The 25475-nt window shown below is 41.2% G+C and overlaps 1 protein-coding gene across 5 annotated transcripts in view; it reads right to left on the bottom strand.

Annotated features, from left to right (window-relative positions):
* Nucleotides 1-25475, bottom strand: part of HHAT (hedgehog acyltransferase) — a 341891-nt gene that overhangs the window by 31460 nt on the left and 284956 nt on the right. The gene's annotated exons all lie outside the window — the stretch shown is intronic.

Below are 25475 nucleotides of genomic sequence, written 5' to 3'. Positions count from 1 at the left end.
TATATACATATTCATAGTGATTCCAGTCAAAAGTCAACCAAGGTGTTTGGTTTTTTTGCTCTGTTTTGTTTTTGCAGAAATTGGTAAGATGTTTCTAAACCTTTTTATGGAAAACCAAAGATCTAAGAGTACCTAAGACAATCTGAGAGAATGATAGTGGAGGAATTATATTACCAGCAACAAGAATTATAAAAATTCCTCAATTATTATAGTACAATATTGGCCCAGGAGGCAAATAAACTACTAGACATCTGATTTATGATAAAGATAGTGCTGCACATTGGTGGGGAATTGAGGGTCTTTTCAGTGAATGTTGCTAGGTCAATTACGATGTTCACACAGATGAAAAACAGATCTTCATCCTTATCTCATACCATACACAAAATTAATTTCAAATGGAGTAGATCTAAATAGGAAAAGTAAAAAAATAAAAAAAAAGTAAAGCTCCCAGAAGATAATATAGAGTGATAGCTTCAAGATCTTGAGGTAAACAAACATTTCTTAATGAGAACACAAAAACTACGAACAATAAAGGAATAGAAACAGGACCTAATGAAAATGTAAAAGGACTATGGATCAGAAAACATCATTAAAAGAGTAAAATATGGAAGCCATAAAGTAGGAGAGAACATATCTGTAATACCTACAACCAATGGAAGACCTACCTGGAATATAAAAAGGCTTATAAATCAAGAAGAACAAAGTAATTAACTCAATTTTTTTAATGGCCGAAAGACTTCTAAAAGTATTTCCCGAAAGAGAAAAAGAATTGGTCAACAAACATATGCAAAAATATTTAAACTTTAGTCATCAAGGACATCCAAACTGAAATAATGGTGAAATACAATACATACCTACACACATATACCCACACACGTACACCTGCACACACTTAAACACATACACCCATGCACACCTATACTCACACATACATACCTGCATGCACACAATACACACACACACACACACACACACACACACACACACTAGAAGAACTGAAGTTAAGAAGATGGACAATTCTGAGTTTTAGAGAGGATACATAGCCACTGGAATCTTCATGCATATTGGATAGAGAATAAATTAATGAAACCACATTAGAAAACTGAAACAGATCACATACATATCCCAAGACCTAGCAATTCCATTCCTGCATTTGTACTCAATAAAAGTGTGGGTATGTGTGCACCCAAAGACATGCACAAGATTTTTCAGAAAAGCATTTTTTGTAAAAACATCAGTCTAAAAGCTATCTAAAAAGTCCGTAAATAGCTGGATATATGATTTGTGCTATATTACATAATGAAATGTAATACAGCAAGGAAAATGAATAAACTATTGCTATATGTAATGATATTGATGAATCTCGCAAACGTCATAGTGGAAGAAGCAAGACACCAAAAAGAAATGTCCGTTCTGCCAAAATGTGATGCCTATGTTCCTAAAAATCACCACACTACACAAAACCATGCAATTAAAACCATAGCACTTAGAATATATTTGCAAATGACATATCTAATATCTTATATATATCCATTATTATATATGTGTACATATATATATTAGAAGATACTTGCAAATGACTTATCCAATTTGTTATATATACCACTTCTTTATCCATTCATCTGTCAGTGGACACTTGGGCTGCTTCCATAATTTGGTTATTATAAATAATGCTGCAATAAACATAGGGGTGCATATATCTTTTCAAATTAGTGTTTTTGCATGCTTTTGGTAAATACCCCAGTGGGATTACTGTATCATATGATTATTTTTAATTTCTTGAGGAACCTCCATACTGTTTTCCACAGCTGCACCAGTTTGCATTTCCACCAACAGTGCACAAGGGTATACGTACAGACACACATATACATATATAATTATGGAAGCAGCCCAAGTGTTTACTGATGGATGAGTGGGTAAAGAATGTGTACACACACACACACACACACACACACACACACAGGAATATTACTCAGCCATAAAAAGAAGGAGATCTTGTCATTTGCAACAACATAGATGGATCTCGAGATAACACTAAGTAAAATGTCACTCAGAGAAAGACAAATATGTAATTTCACTAACATGTGGAGATTAAGAAAGAAACAAAGAAAAAAGAGACAAACCAAAAATAGACTCTTAACTACAGAAAACAAACACATGGTTACTAGAGGAGAGGTGGATGGGGGATGGGGGATGGGTGAAACAGGTGAAAGGGATTAAGAATACACTTATTGTGAGGAGCATTGAGTAATGTATAGAATTGTTGAATTACTATACTGTACACCTATAACTAATATAACACTCTATGTTAACTATGCTGAAATTTAAAAAAAGGATAGGGCTTAAAGAAAAAAAATCAGTTAAGGGCATAATATTGAAAACTTTGTTAGTGACTCATAAAATTAAAAAAAAAAGAAATCTAATAAGTGGTAGCATGGATTTACACATGGAAAATTGTTAGGAAGCAAATCAAGTAAGATCAGGTAAAATAGTATTTATGTTTACAAAGATCTGATGTTTGCATATGGATGTTGCCTCAGAGAGCTGCAGCTTGTGAGGTACCTGAAGAGATGGGGAGGGTTACCTAAATAGGCCGGAGTGTTCATGCTACATGTGGGTGAGTGTGGCTCACAACAAGCTCCACGAACTGGGTGGCTGGAAGACGTGTGAGGTGTGTGCATGTGTCCATGCTCTGTACTTCCACTGGATCAGCTCAGCTGTGTGCAGTTTCCTGCATTCGCTTTCTTGAAGATAACATTGCATTTAAGCAAATACCGAACTGCATTATGCTCAAATTGCTTCTTATGACAATTATTATCATACTTATTATCCTTAGTCAGGATGGAAATTCACATTTGCAACATAAGCAAGACTGCTGAACTGATAGTACCTTATTATTCTATTTAAATAAAGTTCACAGGCAAAAGTCATCTATGACATCAGGTAACAGGATGTTACCTAGAGGTAAACCTAGAGGGGGCTGTAACTAGAAGGAGTTACTAGAAGTTTAAAGAGAAACTTCCATTGTGCTGGGTACTAGCTAAACAGATGTGTCTACTTTATGAAAACTCATCACACCACACACATAAGATTTGTACATGTCATGAAACATTTAGATAAAACTTCAAAAAAAAAAAAAAAAGGAATGTTACATTAAAAACCAAAAAGATCTGTCACTTTTAGGAAGGCTTCCTGGCCTTAAAACTTCAAAGGAAGAGGTTTTCCTACGTGGCTGGATAGACATTAAGTTCCTCCCCAAACGAGTACACTCATCATCCATATTCATGTCACAAACATTTATATAGCTCTTTTCACCCAGTGTTCAGTAGTCCACCATCCATACCCTAAAGAAAAACAAAGTAGGATCCCTGAGTTATCAACTCCAGACAGGTTCTTAGCTGAAACTCCCATGTCATCCTAGGACTGAAAAAGGAATTGGATAACATGGCTTCAGAGCTTCAGCTCTGCCCTTTCCTGGCTAAGTGGGTTTGTCGTCATTTCTTAAGTATTTCCTCTCTCCCGTTCAACTGAAACTTAGTTTCAGTCTCCTCCCTTGCGTATGGTACGTCAATGATGTCTTGGACATCAGGATCCCCAATAACAAAGATGGCTGGCATCACCTAAATTGTTTTGTTTTGTTTTGGTGTTTTTTTAAATACAGCCCCATGTGTAATAAGGGCTTCCTACAAAGGCATTTAGATGGTGACGGTGGTGAGTAATGTGGTGCTCTGATGGATTTATTGTTTTCGTAAGGAAAACATGCATCCATACAGCATTTTGAAGTATATGGAGATCTAAAAGCATTTTAAAACTTCCTCTTTACCTTACTGGAGTCAGCACTCAGGGATCCGTGTTCAGACAAGAGTTTTCACTACAACTAACATTGCTCCTATTCCACTCTCCACTGGCCCTGGCCATTGTCTTCCTAAGACGCCTCCATCTTAGTCTCCTAAAATTCAAGTTGTTTTCCCCATCAAATCAGGCAAGTTGAAGAGGGTGCAAAAATCTGATCTCTAACAATACGCATCTACACCCAGATGCTGTTTACTTGGATATGTTACAGTTCGGTTTCTCTCCATCACTGGACATAGGAAGGTTACCTAGAGTGGTTGGGTTCTTTTCTCCTTCAAGAAGCTCAGAGCATGTTATAGATTCTGTAACTAAACTCAGTGGGAGAGGCTCACACACAGAATAAGGTTTGCCTCTTCCTAGCCATGGTGCAACAGCTCCAGGCTTGAAGACTGGCAGTAGGAGGGCACTAGAAGGGAAACCAGAAGTTTCCCATGTTGTTAAGTAATGCTGGCACTGACAGATCAATTATGGGAGAGGATCTCTGGGTGATAAAAGGAGCATTTCCATCAGATTCACTAAGGGTGTTTATTCAGTACAGATTCCTGGGTGCCACCCTAGACCTACTGAATCAGAATCTCTTGGAGGTAGGGACTCAGGATTTTGCATTTTAAATAAGCTTCTCAACTAATTCTCACGAGCATCAACTGTGGAAACTGTACTGGAGTCTGGGCCAGAGAAGAGCTGACATCACACTGATTAATGATGACACAAAGGAGAGAAATCTCATTAACTGAGCTTTGTTAGACCAGGTCAACCCTGAAATCATTCAACATTGTGTTCATAATGAGAAACGCAGTTACCAAGCATCCAACCTGCACTGAGCCAGGGACAGGAGGCAAGAGAGAATGTCATACATATTTAACGTTGAGTTGTCACAGCAAATAAACAAAACCAGAAAATTTCCTACATACTATTCTGAGAACTCATCAGAGGTGAGATGTGGCCCAAGTGTTCCAGCTATGAAGTATTCAGCACAGCCCTGGTTACCTAACAAATTTCCCACCTGTGTGCATTAATCTATTTACTGGATAGATTGATAAAAAAAACATTTCCTTTGCAGAGCTTGGAGAAGCCACCTTATGCTAGGCAGTTATAACTCCTAAGGACACTAGAAATGACAAACTAGCATGATGAAAGGCAGGGAGTAGCCTGGTTCCTGGACTTTGACAGATGACCACTGAATGTTTTTGGATTTACAGAGTGAAGTAAGAAGGAGAAAAGGAGGGACTCCTGGGTGGTTCAGTTGGTGAAGCATCTGCCTTCAGCTCAGGTCATGATCCCAGGGTTCTGGGATTGAAGCTCCTTCCTTCTCCCTCTGCCTGCCACTCTTCCTACTTATGAGCACATGTGCACTCTTCATTCTCCCTCTGACAAATAAATAAATAAAATCTTAAAAAAAAAAAAAGGAAAGATGAAACGGAATGTCATGGGAGGATGGAAGGAAGGGTAAACTGAAAGAAGGAAGGTCAGTAGATAAATGAATGGAGGGACAGATGAACAGACAGATGGATTGAGGAGCAAATAAAAGAAGTATGCCAGACCAATTATCCTTCATCCTCAAACTAATTTTAAACAAATTTATTGAGATATACTATACAATTAACCCAAGCAAAGTACATGATTCAATGGCTTTCATAATCAGAGTTGTGCAACCATCACCAATTTTAGATTATTGTATCAGCCCTTCCCCAAGAAAGATCCTCTAAACTCCCATCCCTTCCAGCTTTAAAACAACCACTCATATACTTGTTATCTCCATAGATTTGCCTATTCTGGACATTTCACAGAAATGGAATCATATAATACTTGGTCCTTTGTGATTGGCTTCTTTCACTTATAATAATGTTTTCAACACTCATTTATATTGTAGGACATATCCGTACTTCATTCCTTATTACTGAATAATACTCTACTGGATGATTATACCACATCTTATTCACCTATTCATCAATTGATGGACAAATGCACTCTTCCCACCTTTTCATTATTATAAATAATGCTGCTATGAATATTCATGTACAAGTTTTTGTGTGGATTTATATTTTCATTTTTCTTGGGTATATGTTTAGGGTATATATCCTGGGTCATAGAGTAACTCTGTTTAAGTTTTTGAAGAAGTTCCAGACTATATTCTAAAATGTCTGTTTTCTATGTTATACTTCCATTGGCAGTGCATCAGTGTTCAAATTTCTCTGACCAGTGCTTATTTTTCATTTTGGGTTTGCTCAATTCTTATCACAGCAATCTTATTACAGGTTGTGAAGTGATACCTCATTATGGTTTTGATTTGCATTTTCCTGATGGCTAATGATGTTGAATATCTTTTCATGTGCCTATTGGTCATTTGTATGTGACATTTTGTTATTGAGTTGTAATAATTCTTCATGTATTCCAGACACACATGATCAGATATATAGTTTACAAAGTTTTTTCACATTCTAGTTGCATTTTTACTTCCCTGATGATGTCCTTTGAATCACATACAAAAAGTTAATTTCAATGATGTCCACTTGATCTATTATTTTTCCTTTTGTTACTTGTGTTTTTGACGCTGTATATAAGAAACTACTGGATAACCATGGTTACAAATATTTGCCCACAAAAGAATTTTGCAGCTTTAGCTTTTACACTTAGGTCTTAATGCATTTTGAGTTAATTTTGGTATAAGGTGTGAGATAGGGATCCAACTTCATTCTTCTGCATGTTAAATATCCATGAATTATTTTTGACAGAAGAAAAGGTGTTACATGGGTGGGATGGTGTTAACAATATTACCAATAACAAACTACCATTAGTAAGGGCTGTCTAAGGTTTTATATTCATTACCTTATTTAAATCTCCATAGTCTCCTATGAGGTACATGTTTTTCTTAAATTACAGGTAAAAAGTGGTGTGTTAGGGTAAGTATCTAGCCCATGGTCCTGAAGATAATAAATGACTCAATTGTGTTTGACTTCAGAATCCTTTACCACCATTCTACACTACCACTTAAACATAGCTTTCAAACATATCTACCTTCTCTTAGGTAGAGAATTCCAATGTGAATTCATTTATCAAGAATTTATATGATGCCTTCTGGTGATATTTGAAGGATATTGTCATTTCTTGGATGTTTGAAATGATATTTGACTCAAAGGAAAATCAGGATTTCTACAGAATCTAAGGAAGACTTCTCTTTCTGGCAATGGCAGTTAAGTTATTTGGACCAATTCTCCCTGGAATTGGAAGGAAAAAATTCTCACCAGAAGAAAAAAACCTGCAATTGCTAGATAAATATTTTAATTTTTTCCAAAAGGCTGGCAATGTTCTATACAACAGTAAGGAATTTCCTGACCAAAATCTAAGAGAAAATGAGAACCAGGGGAGACAAGGGAAGCTCTTAAAAATGTTTCTGTCATGGGGCGCCTGGGTGGCTCAGTGAGTTAAGCCTCTGCCTTCGGCTCAGGTCGTGATCCCAGGGGCCTGGGATCGAGTCCCGCATGGGGTTCTCTGCTCAGCAGGGAGCCTGCTTCTCCTCATCTCTCTCTCTGTCTGTCTCTCTGCCTATTTGTGATCTCTCTCTCTGTCAAATAAATAAATAAAATCTTTAAAAATAAATGTTTCTGTCATGAGAACATTTGTCTTTCCAGACTGGGCTACAATATTTGGGGTAAGATAACAGAAAAGTTCTAGGGCCTGCTTAAAGTAGGGAGGCTAATAGGCAAATCACAAAAGCACATTATGTTGGGACCTAAAACGGCATCAAATCATCTACAGGTTAAGGGTGAACTAGATGTCAACACAGCCTCCTTCTTTCAAAGGAGGGGGAGAAGGAAGTGAATCTCTCCCTAAGAGACTATAACCATGAATCGGTCCCATCTGGAATCTATGAGATACAAGCACAAATTTTGTCTGCCTACCTTCATGGTAGGCCTCGACCCCACATATAATTACAGAAGACAATGAGTAGCACACAGTCAAAGATAACCAAACCTATAAGGAAAGAGGTGCTATGGATAAGACCCAGCACAAAAAGAAGACAATATGTGTAAATACAGATTTAATATATTGAAAATATCAAGCACAGATTATAAAGCAACTATACTTACTATGTCTAAGAAATAAAAGACAAATCTGAAAAATATCCACAAAGAACAAGAAACTACAACATATGACCTTTGATCCTTCTAGGATGAACTGGCCTTGGAAAAAGTATTAATACAAGCAGTCTACTGAGCAAGCTGCTTATCTCCACAAAGACCACCTCTTTGCCTTGGCACATTCTTTGACACATTTGCATATTCCCTAAAATTCCAAGGCAAAGATAAGGAAACAGAGAAGTCTGTAGTGGTCAATTTTTGTTCAAAATTCTGAAATTAATCTAACTGATCTATAAAAATAGCAGATAAACCTCAAGTATTTTTGTTCTTCTCAGGTAGCAAAACCATTAAACTGTACAAACTGTGAAGACTTAGATAATTCTGAAGACTTCTTCTCCTGTCCTTTGTCAGCATCCCTTGTCAGACATCACATAGCCTCCTGACTGGTCTCTCTGCTCTAAGTACCTCTCCTCTACAAATCTGCCTCCACATTACCTTGACACAGATCTTTCAAAACTCAGAAGCATGTTACTCGCTTGCAAAAATCTTTCTGTGATGCACCCCTCCCCCAGCCTACTCAGAATGAAGTCCACACTCTGCAGCATGACAGTATGGTCTTCATAACTTTCTAGAGGCCTCTGCTACAATCAGCCCATTCACCAACAGCACGTCTTGCTTCTTTCCTATCACGATCCTGAGATGCTTACAGTTTCTTCAACGTGCAATTTTATGGCTTCATGGTTTTGTGCATGCTGTACCGATCCCTCAAGTCTCATACTTACTCATCCTTTAAGCGCACCTCTGATGTCACCTTCTCATGCAGAAGATGAAGTTAAGCGTTCACCTTCTTGTTCCCAAAGCACTTATCAAAGTGCTATGTCCCAAAACACTGTGGCACATTTTGCCACGTTTGCTTATCACTGTATCCTAACGACTCAGTATAATGACTGGCAGGGTACAGGGAAGCCCTCTCCTTCAAGCAATTTTCTCTATAAAAAAAGAGTTTAGTCTCACCCATGCTCACCTGACCACTGTGTCTTTTTCTCCTGAATCAGGTAAGCTGAGAAGCTTCCCAATTTCTTATTTCCTTACTCTGTACTTTTGCTTCAGTAAAATCTTCACTGATGGTAGCAATTTTTTATACAATGCAAAAGGTATGACCCAATCCTCCAGCAATCTGGTTGGGGCAACCATGAAGTGAAAAAAGTAATCAAGAAGCAAGCTTCAAATATGAGAGAAGTAAGGGATAGGTAAATGTGGACATGAATTAAGACAGGAGTCGAAGCAATTTTTTTTTAATGTTAAAAGTTACCTGGTTTCTTCTAGCTTAGTAAAAAACAATGACTTTCCTAGGAAAGGTATGGCTCCCAAGACAGGCTTATGTGACCACTGATAGGCTATTTGTCATTTGAAAGTCAGCACACAACAGTGCCCAATATGCTATCTGACATATTTTTGATTTTGTGTGACTGGCAACCCTCAGAATGCAAATGATCTGCTCTCATACATTACAACAAATGTGCTCAAAGACCTTTTCACTTGGGAGACTCAACTTGGAACAAAGACTATGAAAATTGTTCCTTCTACCCAATATGTCAAGAGACAACTGGGGAGAGGGAAATCAAACAAATGCCATGTTTCTCTGTCATACACTGGGTGGCTTGGCCTCCCCACAGCAGCCAGATACATCTCTCTAATGTTCTCTGGAACAGTGTTCTATCCCCTGCCTCAGCCCTCAGCTGTCAGTTTCCTTCTCTCTCCAAAAGCCAAAAGGTCTTAGGTAACTCCCTTTGGTACATACTCCTAGTGCCTTAAAGACTTCTAACAGCACAGCAAGACAATCACTTTTAAAATAAAATATTAGATTTCCCCTTTTACATTATTGATAGGTGAATCTTCTCAGTTTCTCATCTTCAAGGTCACAAGAAAATGCCACCAGAAGAATAAAGAAAATTCCTGAGACATATTGCCTAGAGACATCCATGGGTCTAAAGACATATTGCCTAGAGACATCCATGGGCCTCCTTCTCTGGGCAAGAGCTGGTAGCAGCTGGAGTGTGACAATACCCAGATACCCAGGGAAGAACAGAGGAGAGCAAAGGGCTGCTGCCATCATGCTGCTCAGGCCTGCGTCAGGGAGAGAGGCTTCAAGCCTCCGGCAGGCTGGATGCTGGGCCACTTCCAAGTGGGAGTCAGTCCTGTTTGACTTTGCAAGCAGCCTTGGTGTGCCAGCCCAACATGGGAGACATATAATTCCAGATCAGCTATTTCTGTCTTCTGCTTCCTGCATAACCAATGTCATGGGTTAGAGGAGGCCACAGGAGAAGATGAATATTAGGCATGGACTTAGCTTAAAGAGAATGTTCTGACCTTCCGGTTCTAGAATCATGCTCTGAACTGCTCCGTTTCTCTAAGTGGGGAAGAAGTCACTGCCAACCCATCTCGATGCCTTATCCCGCCACCTTCCTGCCCCACACAACCTGTGTGAGTTTCCCAGGGCGGCCGTAAGAAAGTACCATAAATGGATTGGCTTGAGTAGAAATCTGTCATCCTTCTGGAGGCTAGAAATCTGAAGGCAAGGTGTCGGCAGAGCCATGCTTCCTCGGGGGCTCCCAGAGGAGGTCCCCTCCCTGCCGCTGGCCGCTTCTGGGGCTTCGAGGCTTCACATGCCTTCCTGCGGCCCTCCTTTCTCCATGGCTTCAGAACATCTTTCCTCTGCATTTCTGTCTCTGTGCCCAAATCTCCCCACTTTACAAGGACACCAGTCATACGGATTAGGGCACCCCAGCAGTCTCATTTTTAATGTGATTCTCTCTATAAAGACCCTATTTCCAAATAAAGTCACATTTTGAGATACTGGGTTTAGGACTTCGTCATATCTTCTGGGGGAACACAACTCAACCACAGCACCCCCTTGGCCAGATCTTACTTTCTTAGGAGGTTTCCCTTGCAAAGAATACTCAGCAAGAGGGGATGTGAACAGGATGGCTGCTGGCAGGACTGGAAGTCGGTTGAGGGAAAGGTGGCCCCGGGGAGACTCAAATGCCTGCAGACACCAACCTCTGACCCTTTAACTATTCTGAGACATACTTAACAAGGCACTCACAAACAGGATTCATTTTTGTTTCTGTCTTTATTTTGAGACAATAAATAGTTTTTCTCTGTGGTTTTCATTTTCATTCACTGATATTCACTGAACTACTTGATGGCCTTAATTACACTCAAGAGAGGTGAACACAGTGCTGGACAGAATTCCTGAGGCGAGTTAGTCCCTCTGGATTCTGCTTTCTGATCTTTACTGCAAACAGAAGAGCCACAGGCCGTTGCTGTCTGGGCCTTCATTTTCAGCGGGGCGCAAGTAGTACAGGCCTTTGGCTCTCATGACTGCCATCCTGACGTCATTTTCTCTGGTTAATTCAGACAGCTCGCCCAAACAAAACGATCTTTCCCTGCTCTCCTGGCCCAAGTGAGGGTGATTAATACTAGGCAGGGGATCGTGAGCAAGCTAATGCAATACCTGAGTAAGCCTACCAGAGGGAAAGCCAGCACCTGAGCACTGACTCATCAGGTAGCAAGAGTCCTGCAGCAACCGAGCAAACTTGGAATAAAAGCAGTTGTTTGGGGGTGCAGACCGGCTAGCGGTCAACCCACCCATGGCCGTGGGCTGGCCTATCAGCCCGAGAACCTGGAAATCTGATTCCTGCCATTTCCCTCCGACCCCCTATGATAAGTACCAGGAACAGAACAAAGAGCCAGGCACCACTGACTGTGTCTCCAACAATGGCCTCCAGAGATGTTCTCTGGTGAAAGCAGTGCTCACCTGTCTTCATGCAGGCCTCACAGGGCAAGAGGCCAGAGTAGAGTATAACATAAAGAATGTGGGACCTGGACTCAATAGGCCTGGGACTCGCATGGTCTCTCTGCTTACTGGCTGTGTAACAATGAACAGGTTTCCTAACCTCTTGAGCCTCAGAGCTCTGGGTAACACTGTGGCAACTTCTGCTAAACTACCTCACAGGATTGCCAAGCAGGTCAACTGAGCTGGCAAAGTGAACACTGATTAACAATGAACATTTAGGATAGTTAACAGCTACTAATGGGCTTTGTGCAATATTTAGTCAGAGACCTGAGGAAAATCTAAATGCCAAGCAGCCTAGACATCTATTTAAAGCAAAGAAATACTTGCTTGTTAGCTGGGCTCTGGTCCCACACCCTGTGCAGAGCTCCACATGGCCAGGCTGGACCACATGGAAGCTCCTTTAGGTTAGACCAACTTGAAAGTCCCAATGTTCCATTTTCACAGTATGGATACCACACGCACACACACACACACACACGTGTAAGGGTGTTTGTGATTACTTCACTGCAAGGTAGAGCTAGCCTAGGCCTTAGCCCCACACCCTCTCCTGGCCTTCACCAGCCAAAACAACAAAAATATAGGAGCTACCTCAGGAGGGGGTGGTGCAGAGAAAGCTTCTGAAGGGGGAAAAAAGCAGGGGAGAAATGGCTACAAGAGGAGGCCAAGAGAAGACATGGCAAAATGGGACCACAGTGTTACCTCTCTCAGGCTCAACAGTCACCCTATTGTGCCAGCTCTCTGTCCCCTCTGAATACACAACTGAGACAGACTGCAAAAATGGTCACACTCCATGATATTCCTGTATCAGCCCTTTGCAAAACGAGAGTACAGTTCCTCCCACCAGGAGATGGAGTCTGTTGCTCCTCCCATGAACTTCGACTAGCTTTATGACATGCTTTGGTCAAAAGAATGCAGAAGTTATAGTGTGCCGGTTCTGAGCCTAAGCCTGAAAGTCCTTGCACACTTTCTGCTCCCTCTTGAACTGTGAGGACTGCCGTGTGAATGAGCCTGGACCAGTCCGCTGGAGGATAAGACACCAACACGGAGCAGGGGACTCCATCAGTTCAACCCAGCCAAGGCCACAGAATTGTGAAAGCCCCGCTATAGCCAACCCACGGCTGACCCACATATGTAGGCCTGACGCTATCCGAGACCAGCCAGTCCCCAAACTGACAGACTCATGAGCTTAACAGTATTTCTTCTTTTAAACTATTACATTTTGTGGTGGTTTGTTTGCAGCAGTAGCTAAATGATACATGCTAACCCCACCAACCAGGGTCCAGTACAGATCAACACTCCTTTCCTTTAGGCAGGAATAAAGACTATGAAGTGACAGTGACCTTCTGTCCCCTACATGGCACTACTCATCACACTGAGTTATGCATACCACTAGGGTTACAGCACAACTTCCCCAAGTATAAGCAACATGGATAACCTTAGAAGAATTAATTTCCAGAGCACCTGGGTAGCTCAGTTGTTAAGTGTCTGCCTTCGGCTCAGGCCATGATCCCAGGGTCCTGGGAACTAGTCCCCATTGGGCTCTCTGCTCTGCAGGAAGCCTGCTTCTCCCTTTCCCACTCCCTCTACTTGTGTTTCCTCTCTTGCGGTGTCTCTCTCTCAAATAAATAAATAAAATATTGAAAAAAAGAATTAATTTCCAGATTGATTCTATGTATCTATGTATATAAAACAATAGTTATAATTATACAAATAGTATAACTACACACACACACACATTCTTCTCCAAAAATTAACCTAAGGTTAGGGTTCTCCTTTTCCTTTCTTCTCTCATATCTTTTATCCCACCTTACAAAGGAAAGGTAAGCTTTTCCCCTATCCTTATGTTGTTACCTCAGGATATTGTTCCAGGGTGCAAAATCCTCAAGGGAATTGGTAAAACATTCTGTGAAACTGTTTGGCGGTGTCTAAGAAAGCAGAACATACATATACTGTGTGATACGGCAATCCCATTCTCAGGTGTACACCCAACAAAAATGTGTACATAGTTTCATCACAGGTCATCAGTCTGCTCAGATTGATGTAGATCAGCTGTTAGCTGCTATGTTCATCAACAATGGAACAGAGAAATGAATTGTAACATGTTCACAAAGGTATATGTTACATTACTAAGCAGGAAAAATCTATAACCACATTCAAAAATATGGATGAATCTCTCAACATGATATTGGGCAAAAGAAGTTTGACACAAAAAAATACATATTATTTTTGGAAAACAATATAGAGGCTCCTCAAAAAATTGAAAATAGAGCTATCCAGCAATCACACTACTGGATATTTAAGCTAAAGATACAAACGTAGTGATCTGAAGGAACACGTGCTCCCGAATGTTTATAACACCATGTTCACAATAGCCAAACTATGGAAAGAACCTAGATGTCCATCAACTGATGAATGGATAAAGAAGATGTGGTATATGTATATACAATGGAATACTATGCAGCCATCAAAAAGACCAAACTCTTGCCATTTTTGCAACAATGTGGATGGAACTAGAGGGTATTATGTTAAGCAAAATAAGTCAATTGCAGAAAGACAATTATCATATGATCTCTCTGATATGAGGAATTTGAGAGGCAGGGCAGAAGGTAATGGGGGGTAGGGAGGGAAAAATGAAATAAGATGGTACTGGGGAGGGAGACAAACCATAAGAGACTCTTAATCTCAGGAAACGAACTGAGGGTTGCTGGGGGAGTGGGGGAAAGGGGTAGTGTGGCTGGGTCATGGACACTGGGGAGGGCATGTGCTATGGTGAGTGCTGTGAATTATGTAAGACTGATGATTCACAGACCTGTACCCCAAAGCAAATAATACATTATATGTTAATTTTTAAAAGTAAAAAAAAAAAAGACTTCAAAAAAAAAGAATACATAGTATGTGATTCTATTTATATACATATTTTAAAAAGAAACAAGCTCTATAACAAAAGACGTACATTTAGAAGTCAGAATAGTGGTCACCTACGGCAGGTAGTAATAGGTAGAGTCATAAGAAGGGACATTTAGGCACCAGTTACACATGTGTGTTCACTTAGAGAAAATTCTTATGATATGTACATGTTTTGGGGCTATGTTATATTTTAATCAAAAGCTTGAAAAAAGGGCATCTGGGTGGCTCAGTTGGTTGGGCAACTGCCTTTGGCTCAGGTCATGATCCTGGAATCCCAGGATTGAGTCCCACATTGGGCCCTCTGCTCATCAGGGAGCCAGCTTCTCCCTCTGCCCATTGCCCCTTTCATGCTCTCTCTCTCTCTCGAATAAATAAAAATCTTAAAAAAAAAAAAAGGCTTGAAAAAAGAGGCACAAAATAAAGGCATAATTACACAATTCCTTTACTCAAATAACCACAAATTCTTACATTATCCACCTCAAGAAAAATGCATTTCTAATAAATTTTACATTTTAGGTTTAATAATTACTTATCATTGTTATCATTTTTGTACTTTGTGTTATGCACTAATCATAATTGTAATAATGACTCAATCTAGGAGAAAAGTTTACATTTCTAGCCTTATAGTAATCAAAAAGCAAACAACACAACAAAGCTACAGAGAAGTAAGATAGCTGAAAAAGGAAGAACTTTTAAACAAGACAAAATTCTGTGGGACAAATGAAATACAAATAGATCAAGGAAATATCACTGTGAAAGAAGAACTTGCCCATATATGTTTTTAAATGTAGGTGGTGAATAACAAAACACTAGATTACTTATAATCTATATTATTTAAGGGTATCAGTTTTATTTGTAAATATTGATATTCATATTACATCAAAAATGAGAACTTTTATATTTATTTAAACTTCTAATAGAAGAATTTAGATGGCCACATTAAAAAGCATAACAGAGCATACACATTTTCAAACTTTCTTTATTAGGAAGAACAGGAGCCAAAAATGGTTCTGTGAAAAAATGATTCAATATAAAAAATCACGAGAGACTATGGACTCTGAAAAACAATCTGAGGGGTTTGAAGTGGCGGGGGGGGTGGGAGGTTGGGGTACCAGGTGGAGGGTATTATAGAGGGCACGGATTGCATGGAGCACTGGGTGTGGTGAAAAAATAATGAATAGTTTTTCTGAAAATAAATAAAATTTTAAAAAAACCTCCCCAAGTATCCTTCCCTTAAGAACCTGTCAGACTGGTATGTTCTACCTACATTTTTTTTAGGTTAATCTACATTAATCAGGCTGCTTTGGTTACAAGTAACAGAAACCCAACCAGACTGGACTGGCAGACTCTGAAGGGTCGGAGATTTTACCCTACTCTTAAAATAACAAATCAGCTTGTCACAATTTCAGGATGCTGGCAGAAGACACAAGACTCTTCAGTCACAGATGAAGGACTTTATGACTCACAGCAATAACAGTAGCCAGAGCATCTGTACCATCTCCCTGAGCCCCTCATCCCACAATGCAATGTAAAAAGGGCCAGGTGATGCCTGCACAGGCAGTGAGGTATGTCATTATAGGTGATAAACCCAGGCTTAGGAAATCTAAATATTTTATAATGAGCAGTAAGCCGGTCTGACTTTTGTCCCCGAGAAGTACATTATCTTTATTATACTGAATTGTTATATTATCGCTATTATACTGAATGGTAAACAAATACACTTTACTTTGGAGAAAGATACAGTTTCCATCTTTTAGAGATATTTGTTATACAAATATTCTTGGAAGTATGGTCTGAAAGAGAGTCAAAGGATATGCACAAACACAAAAGAACCCTAAAGAGCTATCTCCCAACATAAGTTGAGTAAAAAAAAAACAAAAGCAAAAATAAGTTCCTATAACTGGAAAGTACATAGATATGTTAGCTTCAAGAACTCCTGGATTCAGGGCCTTAAAAATATGTGGCAGTGGGTTGTCTCAAAACCGTATCATCCAACATGCAGCTCTGTTTTCCTTGGAGTTGGCTTTTCTTGCTACTTGGCTCTCACTGGTGGTGGCAAGAGGGCTGCCAGGAGCTCTGCCCAATGTTCTGACACTTCCACAATAGCAAAGGAAAGAATGTTTTTCACCTTATACCAGTTAGAATGGCAAAAATTGACAGGGCAAGAAACAACAAACACTGGAGAAGTTGTGAAGAAAGGGGAACCTTCTTACACTGTTGGTGGGAATGCAAGTTGGTACAGCCACTTTGGAAAACAGTATGGAGGTCCCTCAAAAAATTAAAAACAGAACTACCCTATGACCCAGGAATTGCACTACTGAGTATACAGATGTAGTGAAAAGAAGGGCCATATCTACCCCAGTGTTCATAGCAGCAATGTCCACAACAGCCAAACTGTGGAGAGAGCCAAGACATCCTTCAACAGACGAATGGGTAAAGAAGATGTGGTCCACATTATACAATGGAATATTACTCAGCCATCAGAAAGGATGAATACTCAACTTTTGCATCAACATGGATGGGACTGGAGGAGATTATGCTCAGTGAAATAAGTCAAGCAGAGAAAGTCAGTTATCATATGGTTTCACTTATTTGTGGAACATAAGGAATAGCATGGAAAACATTGGGAGAAGGAAGGAGAAAATGAAGGGCAGGAAATTGGAGGGGGAGATGAGTCATGAGAGACTATAGATTCCGGGAAACAAACTGAGGGTTTTAGAAGGGAGGTGGATGGGGTGATGGGTGAGCCTGGTGATGGGTACCAAGGAGGGCACATATTGCATGGAGCACTGGGTGTTATACACAATGAATCATGGAACACTACATCAAAAACTAATGATGTACTGTATGGTGACTAACATAACACAATAAAATTTTTTAAAAAAATAAATGTTTTTCCTTCCTCACAGTTCCAACAGAAACTCTGGAATTTCTCTGCATGGGGAGATGGACCATACTGACTGGCCAGTCCTGGTCACATGCTGACCCAAGATCTCAGATGTAGTGTGAGCCCCACAAGGATGGCACAGATTTAGAGTGGCATGGGAGAGCTTTGTTTCCAAAGAAATGGGGGAACTGGGCTGAGCAGGCAAAGATGTTGCTTTCCCCTATATGACTTTCTAAATACCTTCAAGATGACAAACCTTACATGTATACTTCTAGAAATTCAAGTACCATTTCTTTTACAGGCTGATACTCATTTTAATGGTGATAGTGACATATCCAATTTGCCATTTTAAAATCAATGGAAGAATCTATCACAGTGGTGCCACAGAAAGGCTGTTTTGTTTGATCACAGTTGTTACCTTATTGTGCTATTCCAGAATAAATAATGGCTCCTCCAGAAATGACTATGCCCTCATCTCTGAAACTCAGGAAGGTTACCTTACTTGGTAAAAAAGGACTTTGAAGATGTGATCAAGTTAAGGATCTGGATATGGGAAGATTATCCTGGATTATCCAGGTGGGTCAGATGTAACCATAGATTCCTTATAAGAGAGACACAAGGAATCAGACAGAAGGCATGGTGAGGACGGAAGTAGTGGAACAGAGAGAGTAGTTCGAAGAGGAGGAAGGTCAACCATGAACCAAGGGATGTAGGCTGCCTCTGGAAGTTGAAAAGGCAAAGAAAGAGATTCTACCCTAGAGCCTCCAGAAGAAACCAGTCTTGCCAACACTTTGACTTTGGTCCAGCCAGACTGAATTCAGATTTCTGGCCTCTAGAATAGTGAGAGATAGATTTATATTGCTTTAGGGCATCCAATTTGTAATGATTTGTTACAGCAACCCTAGCAAACAAATGTAGGTGGTGGCAGAAAGCAGTTGGTCAGTGCCCAGGGCAATGGTAAAGGGAAACAAACCCAGCAATGGGCAATGGGTCCTGCTGCACAAAAGAATTTGTCCCAGATCTGAGACACCTGGTGATGGCAGCTCTTGCAGAACTTCATTACAAAATGTTATTAAATTCCACGTTCGGTTCGATACACTAAATTTTTTAATACCTTTAACAAATGCTCAGTAGTGACTGGTGGAGACAGTGTGGTAAACAGGGTCTCTTGGCTACTGGTACATGTGATAAAGACTAGAATAGTTACCATTTCAGATTTTATCCTTGCATAAGGCACTGGTTCCTGAAGCAGTGGGTAAAAGAGCAGGGCACTCCCCTTTTATCCACATCCGGCATGTGCTTGGCCCAGCTGGTGCTGAACTATTCCTACTCCCATAGCAGAAGGTGTAACAGTAATGCATAAGCAGTCAAATAAATTAATAACATAAATTCTAGGATGTGTGGTTCATTTTAGAAACCACGTATGCACTGAAATCCCAAGAGATTTCCTAGTGTGGGCCTTAGAGTACAGGGCTGGGACTCCTGCTGCAGACACGCTCGTATATAGTGAATATAGATATGTGGTTAGAGAATGAATGGGACTTACTTAAATTTTTAAAATTATTTTGGTTTGACTTTAATTTCTACTAACATATTTGTAGTAAACCTTTTTCCCTCCCCCCCCCCAGTTTTATTGAGCTATGATTGGCATATAAAATTGTATTATTTTAAGGTATATAACATAATGATTTGATTGTAATATACTTTAGAATATCACCCTGCACATGTATAGTTGGGGCAGGTGGATTAGAGCCAGTGAGAAGTAGAGACTTCAAATATTACATGCTAATAAAATAGTAAAAGGCAAAACTATTTTTATTTGATTAACAGTGCCTAAGTTCTACTAGTCTTTATGTAATATTCTATTTAAAGACCAATTTAAAATGTTCCCATATTCCATAAAACCCTTTCCAAATGAATTCACAGAAACTCCTAGTTAACAGGAAAAAGTTTCCTACAACCTCACAGAAAGTACTATTTAAATGTACTATGATTGAAATTCCTTCCTAGATATTTTAGAAATTCCCTCCGCTTTAACTAACCCCAGGAGGACTGTTGGATAAGAGCGCCCACTCACTATTTCTTGTGTCCTATACCTAGTGACTTGGCCTGAAGTACCCCTGCCCAAGCTGGGTGACCACACTGCACAGAGTAAAGAAGAAACCAAGACCTCTGGGGCACCTGGTGGCTCAGTCAGTTAAGCACCTGCCTTTTGCTCAGGTCATGATCCCAGGGTCTTGTGATCGAGTCCCACATCGGGCTCTCTGCTCAGCAGAGAGCCTGCTTCTCCCACTGCCTGGCATTCCCCCTGCTTGTGCTCTCGCTCTCTCTGAAAAATAAATAAATAAAACCAAGAAAAAAAGAGAGAGAGAGGGAGGAAAGAAAGAAAGAAGGAAGGAAGGGGAAGAAAGAAACCCAGACCTCTGAAAGTCTTGAAATTCAGATCCCAAGAATGGCCATAAATGGACCACTGTGCAACCAAGGATAAACCGTACAACCTGTATCTATGTATCAAGTGTACCACTAGTACAGTGGGCGGGAAGCTCTGGCTCCTTTAAATCTTCTGGAACTTGCAGGGGATCCAGTGAGGCAGAAGCAGAATCCACTGGAGCAAAAGAAACTCCCTGTGAAGGTAAAGGCTATTAAGGATAGCGAGACAACGTAATCACAGGGGAAGGCCCCGAGACGCTGATGACTGCCCCCTGTCTTCTCTCATCAAAAATGAAATTTTAGTCCCAAGAACTTAACAAGATGTGAGGGGAATGAGCGTCTATCTAACCACAGCCTTCCTGAATTTCCAGTGCGATACCCCAGTTCAGCTTTAAATAAAATGCCTGTCCAGAGTCATCTGAGTCAGGAGACTAATAAACTACCTGGACAAGCTAGTAATCAAGAAGAAAATATACTTTTTCCTCTCTCAGCTAGAAACAGTAAGCGAATATGGGGAGTGTAAAGGTTCTGACCTGCATTAAAAAATTACTATTTCCTCTCTCATTGCAATCTGGAGGGGAAAGAACCAAATTCTCCTTGCCTTGGCACAAGGCCACTCCGGGAACTAAGTGCTGAGATGGAGTTTGCCTAACTAGATCAGGCAACAAAAGGAGGGGAGTGTGCAAGTGTAAATGTGTGTGTGTGTGTGTGTGTGTGTGTATAATGAGGAGTCAGGCAGGAGAATGTTCCGCGGATGCCATGCCTCTACCAAACTCCTAGCACTGCAGAACCCACTTCCTGGGAAATGATTAAATCCCTTTTTTATAGAGCCCATGTCTACTGCTAAGGAAAGTGGATGGTCCTTCCAGAAGGAACACTACCCTGCACCCAAACAACATTGATAAAGCCCATGGCCTCCTCAAAGCCAGATATATTCCCCATATCTACCGATCCCTGCTGTCACAGGACTACAGGGTACAGCGAGGATGCTTGAGACACAACCAGTTTCTAGAACTTTATCTTACAGACTTGGGAGTTATAACTCACTGATATTTCTGAGTTATAAAGCGGTCATCATCTGCTTGTTCAAAAGATAAACTTATATTTCAACATCAAGGATTTCAGGCAGACACAAGAGCACTCTTTTCCATCAACAAATGGTTTGAAAGAAGCGACCTGAGTTTGCCTCCACAAAGCATCACATAGTGGGATCCCTCCAAGAGCAGGACTGGGGACCAAATCCCCAGACTACATCCTTCTCAGATCCCTTGAGCCAACTAAGCTCCTTAAATATCTGAGGCCCAAACATTCACGTTCCTCAAGCTGCCAGAAGTAAATTTCAATAACACAAGTTTTGGGACATTTTTATTTAAAGGCAAACATATAGATTCTTATCTTCCACAATTAATTGAATATTACCTCTGTGGCAGAGAAAACACTTGATAATGATTTGTGTGTGATGCATCCCAGAGCCCTCAAAAGGCCGCTCAGCATTCCCAACCCTTGGCTGGCATGGTCCACTGTTCTGGGCAGTGGGGCAGTGTGTGCAGCAGAAAGGAAAGGGTTTGGTTTTATAGCCTGCTCTCACCAACCCCATAGAGAACAGGCTTGAGATGTTTACATACACTACTAAGACAAGCTTTGTACCTTCAAGCGAACAGAGCTGCACCAAGGTAGGGAGAGAGTAAACTGAAGACAACTCCTTCAGGCTACTCATGAGATGTTTCCAGGGATATCAGTGATACAGTAAAGAGGCTCCCTGAGAACTAGCCCCCGAAGCATCCCTGAGAACTAGCCCTTTGGTATCTTCTCAGCCCCTCCACTGCATGGGAGGGGGTGGAATTTGCAATCTCTCCTATAAGCCCTAGCCTCAGACACCTGGCTGTCCCCTCTCAGTTCTTCCAGGACTCACCAAAGTAAGAGCCGTTAGAAGGACGCCTGCTACCAGCTCCTGTCATTGCAGCAGGTCCCAATCCATCAAGGATCAAGGTGCACAGGGATGGGGCTGACTACCCCAGGGAAGGGCCGCCTTCCCATTAAATCTGGGAATCTCATATGAGCCCACTGCACTGCGTGTTCCTCGGCTAGCAGATGTGGGTCTTGGACCAAGAGGTTCCATGTGGCTGAAGGAAGAGGCCACAGACACCCAGGCTGTTAAAGACCTGAGTCATTCCTCAGCAGCTACATGTACAGTACAGTAATCCCATATCCAAAACCGCTCGGGCCAGAGGAGTTTCAGAATTCAGATTTTTTTAAATTTTTTTAAATTTTAGAAAGCTAGTGTAATACCCCCAGCAGAGTATGAGCAAGCATCCTATAAGCTCATTAGAATTTTTTGTGCCCAAACATGAATATTCATACTAACCTTCTATCAAGTCAATCAAATTGGTTATGAAGAGAAACCTAGAGTCCTCAAGGATGGGGGATTTGGCATCATCTGGTTTACTTTCCTCCAGGGGATACTGAAATTCACTCAGAGACAAAGACCCACAATGGGGAACAGACAAATGAGGCAACTGCCAAATCCCCAGGAGACATTCCCTGACTCAGGGGACCCAGGGGACAGACTGATGAAGATGGGACCAGGCTGACTAAAAGAATCTCTGACACACTAAATGCCTCCTAAGCTGAGCTTCCCTGGCCCGAGAACCCAGAGAAAAATACTTCCCTAGAGCTCTCCATATTTGGAAATTTGGTCTCCAGGACTCAGGCACCTGGCTGTAAGGATAGATCCAGTCATGGGCCACAGCAGGAACCCCTTGGCAGAAGCATATGGGCTTTCTCAGAGCCCTGAACCCCGTGTGCCAGCTGTTAGCTCCACAGGGTGCAGGGCAAATCATGCTTCGATCTTGATGCCTTTGAGAAACAGAAAAAACATCCTCCAGCTGCCATCTCTCCTCTGCTCCTATAAAGGCCAGCATGCCCAGGAGCCATCTTCCAGCCTGCTCCCTTCTCACTCTGTGCCTGCTCCCTGCCTAACTGTATCCACTCCCATGACCTCACCTGCCATTATGCCTATGATTCCCGCAACTCTTAGTTCCACCCTCTCCAACTGCAACTCACATTTTTAAAAAAGATATTATTGAAGTGTAGTTGACATACAATGTTATATTAGTTTCAGACGCACAACAGAGTCATTCAACAATTCTGTACACTATACTGTGTTCACCACAATAAGTACAGTTACCGTCTGCCTCCATATGACACTTTTATAATATATATTAACTGTGTTTCCTATGCTATGCTTTTCATCTCTGTGACTTACTTATTTCATAACTGAAAGTTTGGATTTCTTAATTCCCATCACCTATTTCGCCCAACCACCAGTTTGTTCTTTGCATTTACAAGTCTATTTCTGGTTTTGTTTGTTTTGTTTTTTTCAGAATCTACACATAAGTGAAATCTCATGGTATTTGCCCTTCTTTGTCTGAGTATTTCACCTCATATGATACCCTAAGTCCATCCATGTCGTAAATAACAAGATGAGTTTTTATGGCTAATATTCCGTTGTGTATATGTACTGTATCTTTTTATCCAACCATCTATTGATGGACACTTAGGTCACTTCCATATCTTGGCGATTGTAAATAATGCTGCCATGAACACAGGGGTACATCTACTTTTCCAACTAGTGTTTTCATATTCTTTGGGTAAATTTCCAGTAGTGGATCATATGGTATCTCTATTTTAATTTTTTGATGAAGCTCTATGCTATTTTTCATAGTCTAACTTACATTTTTAACTGCCTCTTGGGTACCTCCAAGTTGCCCCATGTCCCCTCTCCTCCTGGGCCATAACCTAATAATATCTGTGTACTTCCCCACATCTTGCGACCCTGTACTTTTTTGGTCACGTGACTCATTCTGGCCAGTGGAACATGAGCAGAAATCTTGTGTGGCACTTGTGCACCTCCCTGTCTTCTCATCCCCTCCCTTAGGCCAGGTCAAGACAGCAAAGAATCAAATAGAAACATACTAGGCCCTGGAGTCACTGCCTAGAAAAAGCCACTGGACTTGCACTGAACAGTGAGAAAAACAAACTTCTGAGGGGAAAAAAAAAAACCCTGAGACTTTAGAACGACCTGACAGAGCAGCTAGTGCTAATTACCTCCATATACCTGCCTTCTCCACCTGGAAAGTTCCTAGAATGCTCAAAACTCCAATTCCAGGGGCACCTGCGTGGCTCAGTCAGTTAAGCGTCTGCCTTCGGCTCAGTTCATGATCCCAGGGTCCTAGGATCGAGCCTCGCATCAGGCTCTCAGCTCAGTAGAGAACCTGCTTCTCTCTCTTCCTCTGCCTACTGCTCTCCCTGCTTGTGCTCTCTCTTTCAAATAAATAAATAAAATCTTAAAAACAAAAAAACAAACCTCCAATTCCAATGCCACCTCTTCTGTGAGATCCAACCTTTGTGGGAAGGCAGCCACTTTGTCTTGTGACCTCTAGCAATGCACTCACACATGCAGCACAACAGCTACCTCAGTCTGTGGACATGTTTCTGTTTGCATGTTGGCTCCTACATGTGTGTGCTTCACTTTTAATTCTCTAGTCTCAGTGCCTTGGAAGTAGCAAACACCTGATGTTTGATTTCTTGAAGCAAAGACTGGAGCCTTCTTGCTCATGTGACCAGCAAACCCCAAATCAGCATTTTCCCCCAAGTCACAGTGTTCTTGGCATCATGCTACATTGGGGGAGGCAAGAAAAGTAAGACACCATCGCCCATGATGAGGAGTGTTTTTTAATCTTCAGCTCTTCTGCACCCATTAGCTTCCATCTTTATTGAAGGATAGCTTCCACTTAAAAAGCACATATCGGGGCACCTGGGTGGCTCAATGGGTTAAAACCTCTGTCTTTGGCTCAGGTCATGATCTCAGGGTCCTGGAATCGAGCCCCGAACTGGGCTCTCTGCTCAGCGGGGAGCCCGCTTCCCCCTCTCTCTCTGCCTGCCTCTCCACTTGTGATCTCTGCCTGTCAAATAAATAAAATCTTAAAAAAAAAAAAGCACATTGTCTCTTCAGGAACCACTGGCTAAGACATTTCTCAGAAGGCAAGATCAAAGAGAGGTTTTTGATGACGAGGAAAGCGGATGGGGGCTCTCCCGTGACCTCCATGAGCCTGGCTCCCCCAAGCTGCCATGCTTCAGACTTGTGACGTGGCATTCTGGGATCATGCAGCTATACCAGGGTTACATCCAGTATGAGAAAAGATGCAGTGAAAGCACTGCCAACCCCTCAGGGACCCAGCTGTAGAGACGATAACCTGGCCATGTAGTTACATCACCGCTGCTTGGCAAAACTTCACAAACCAGAGACACAAAACCCCACCACTGGGCAGGGAAACAGAACAGGGAACCTTTGCTTTTCACCACCAGTGAACTGCCAATGTGCACACCAGCAGCTCCCACTCTCCCGATTCTTCTAAGGCTGTGCTAGAACTCCTAGCTCCAGCCCAAGGGAAGTGGGGCC

The sequence above is a fragment of the Mustela nivalis genome (genome assembly GCF_964662115.1).
Source record: "Mustela nivalis genome assembly, chromosome: 16".
Taxonomy (NCBI): Eukaryota; Metazoa; Chordata; class Mammalia; order Carnivora; family Mustelidae; genus Mustela; species Mustela nivalis.
This window is presented reverse-complemented; position numbering and strand designations above follow the sequence as displayed.